We start from the raw sequence: 4,015 nt of genomic DNA on the forward strand, positions 1-4,015 counted from the left end.
TAGCCATACATATATATATATATATATATATTATGGCAACGGTTATTTTATTTTCATTTATTTGGATAAATCTCGCACTTTTTAATTTAGATATAGAAAGGAGAATGGTGTAAGACGCAGTTATGAAGTGTATCGGTGTTTTACGCATCTGTAGTATCAGAAGCTAAAATTAGACCGTCCGATTTACAAGAGATATAAAAATTAGACCGTCCGATTTTTTGGTACACAAATCAGAAACTTCGATTTGTATACTGCAAATTTTTAAAATTTTTTAAACACAAATCGAAAGGTTCGATTTGTGTACATCCTACCATTTTAAAAAACACAAAAAATTATAGGCATGGATTCCTTACTCCTACTTTTTCGTAGGAGTATCATTAACCATCATCAAAATAATTACAAAATATACCCCGTTTTTTTTGTTTGAAAAAATTACTAATTAGATTTTGATCCCTCAAAGTTTTGGTTTCTTAACTTTTTCCCTCTTCTTTTTTATTTTAGATTCAGAGAACCCAAGTAGAATAGGAGTTCTGGACCATGTACCTTACAACTTGCGGAAGAGCTGTTCGTTACTATAGATGCATCTGATCTGAGCAGCGGATCATGATGCCGGGGAGTTGTTCACAGCGGAAGAAGTTGGGAAATGCTAGGTTTTTCTTCCAATTTCAATCACTGCCATTCTTTCATCCTCTTCCTCTTTTCGTTCGCTTATCCTCGCCGCCACAACATGCCTCAGACAACGCGAGGACTAATCCGCCGCCGCCGCGCAACCTGCTTCCGCGCCGCCACGCGAAACACCGTTTTTGCTCCTGCGAGCTTTTCCTCCTTCCACGAGCTTTTGCTCTGGTAGCTTCTCCTTATCCATTAACGTGCCTTCGCCTCCTCGATCTATTTCTCAATTTGCGTTCTAACTTCTCACTTTTAGATCTGTAACTAAATTCACATCCTCTTGTTCTAATTACATCAATGATTGTTATATGCTAGTTATTCTAATTACATCCTCTTTCAATAATGTTTTCGATTTTGTATTCACTCTTAATTATTTTTTCTAGCATTTCATCTTTCATGAGGCTTTGATAATTGACTCAATGCTCTTTATTGCTTATTTCTTCCTAGTAATTTCATGGAAGTTTTATTTCGGTTCATTTCTTGTGATGTGCTGTTATCAAATTACCGAATTTAGGGTTTTCCTCTTTTTGATTTTGGTTTTGGTTCCATCGAATTCTGATTTTGGTCCACTCCCTGCGATTGTTAATTTTGTGATTGTGCCACTACTTGATTGTTAATTTTGGTTTTGGTTCCATGGAATTTTAGTTTTCTTACTGATGCAGAGGTACATAAAGCAGAACAATGATGTTGCCCTCTGTGCACCAGAGATGGGTATCAATTTCTTTCACTTCTCTACGTTCTTCGTGCACATTATTACCTCATTACTTCTTTTTCCATTAGGTTCCATCAAGAAAATAATCATTGTTTTAATATAACCGATATGGTACTATTACTTGATTGATTGTGTCAAAAGCAATTAAGAATTAAGATACAGGAGTTTTAGATATAATTGAGATGCCAGCTGGAAAGTTCGAAGAGCAGCAGCCAAATGCCTAGCAGCATTGGTTGTTTCTCGCCCTGAAATGCTTTCAAAGCTATATCATGAGACTTGTCCCAAATTGATCGACAGATTTAAAGAGAGAGAAGAAAATGTCAAGATGGATGTATTTAATACTTTCATTGAGCTCTTGCGTCAAACTGGTAATGTAACTAAAGGACAGATTGATGCAAATGAAACGAGTCCTAGATGGTTGTTGAAGCAAGAAGTTTCAAAGATTGTCAAATCTATAAATAGGCAGTTGCGTGAGAAATCTATCAAGACAAAGGTTGGTGCGTTTTCTGTTCTGAAAGAACTGGTGGTTGTCTTGCCAGACTGTCTTGCAGACCATATTGGGTCACTCATTCCAGGAATCGAAAAAGCATTAAATGACAAATCATCTATATCAAATTTGAATATTAAAGCTCTTGTATTTACTAGATTGGTATTATCTTCACACTCTCCTGATGTTTTCCACCCATATATTAAGGCTCTTTCTGCTCCTGTTCTATTAGCTGTTGGTGAGCGATATTATAAGGTCATTGCTGAGGCCTTGAGGGTATGCGGAGAACTCATACGTGTTGTCCGCCCAAGCATTGAGGGATCTGGATTTGATTTCAGACCGTACGTCCATCCCATTTATAATGGCATTATGTCGCGCATAATAAACCAAGATCAGGATCAGGAGGTTAAGGAGTGTGCCATCTCTTGCATTGGCCTCATTGTGTCAACATTTGGTGATCATCTAAATGAAGAACTACCAGCATGCCTTCCTGTACTTGTTGAACGAATGAAAAATGAGATAACTCGTCTTACAGTTGTCAAGGCATTTGCTGTCATTGCTGCTTCTCCACTTCGAGTGGATCTGTCATGTTCTGGAGCATGTAATAGCAGAGTTGACTGCATTTCTACGAAAAGCTAATTGAGCACTAAGGCAGGCAACCTTAGGAACCTTAAATTCACTTATAGTTGCATATGGTGATAAGATTGGTTCTTCTGCATATGAAGTTATTATTGTAGAACCCTCGAGACTAATTAGTGATTCTGATTTACATATGACAGCTCTTGCCCTTAAACTCTGCTGCACGTTAATGAGTGACAAGATGTCCAGTCCTAATGTTGGTCTGGCTGTCAGAAACAAAGTTCTTCCTCAAGCTCTGACATTAATTAAAAGCTCCTTGCTTCAGGGGCAAGTCCTTTTGGCTTTACAGAATTTTTTTGCTACTTTAGTCTATTCTGCAAACACTATTTCTGCTAATGTAAAGATTTATGATTTGTTGATTGTATGAAAATATTTGAAGCTTGCATTGAAATTAATCAAAACCTATGAAATTAATCAAAGTTCTCTCTCTGTTTTTTTTTTTTTTTGAGAAGTGGGGTTAGAATCCTCTTTTCCTTCTTCTCTTTGTCTTACTTCTTTTAGAAACTTATCAGAGTGCACAATATATTTCATTACCAATGAGATTGATTAATTTGATTTTTTCCTTCATTATTGCCTTGTGTTTGAAGGACACTTGTTTATCGAGGTTTTTCTCCTTGTGGTCATCCTTTTCTTGCTTTCCCAAAAAAGTTACAAGCCTCCTAAACGACCCTTAACAAACAAGGTTTGTTCAACAATACCCTGTGGTGAATTTTAATTATTTTTTTTGTTTAATTTTTTTTTCTAATTCTATGAAATATCTAAGTTTATTGTTGTTTTTAAAATCCATACTCAAATTATTCTTTGCATGAATAATAATGAGCTTTTAAGTTGAATCCATATGCTTATTGTTTTGCTGTTTGTTCTAGAGCAAGTAAATCTGAGAATAATCATGTTTTAGTATTTTGACTCTCTTTGAAAAATTGCTTAATATCTGCAGGAAATTGACGAGTTATGTGATGAATGGGTTCCTGAGCCACTTATTCCTTCTCTTAATGAAGAGTCGTATGCACCACCAGTGCTTGAGAAGTTATTGCATTTTCTTGTCTGGAGGCATCCTCATTTATTCTTTATTGATAAATATTTCTAACATATTATAACTTATCTCACTAATAAGAATCTTTGAAAAATCACACTACAAAAGTTGCCTACCCTATAAACCATCCACTATTATGCCATATTTTCATTGTGGGACTCAAGTCCTACACCTTGTAAAGTTGTAACTGGATCCTAAGAGTTTCTTGTTTTCTTAGATGGAGTTCCTACTGAAAAACTACATTGTTATGGTTGCATTTCTTGGACTATACACATAATATTTATCCTTGAGGGTGAGTCTTGGTGGAGTCACTACTTGCCAGCACCAATCCTTCACCACAGTCAGGTGGCATTGCCAAACAAGTGTTGCATTCAATAGCTCAATATGTGGTTGTTCTGTGCCTTGCTGCTGGGGATTAGAAGTGTTTGTCCACAGTGAAAATACTGACATACATTCTCAAGGATGACAGTAGTTC

General features: G+C 36.2%; 1 pseudogene; it reads left to right on the forward strand.

The window, feature by feature from the left end:
* LOC107635953 lies at positions 607-2,874 on the forward strand (annotated as a pseudogene).

Source organism: Arachis ipaensis, chromosome B04, assembly GCF_000816755.2.
Source record: "Arachis ipaensis cultivar K30076 chromosome B04, Araip1.1, whole genome shotgun sequence".
Classification (NCBI taxonomy): domain Eukaryota; kingdom Viridiplantae; phylum Streptophyta; class Magnoliopsida; order Fabales; family Fabaceae; genus Arachis; species Arachis ipaensis.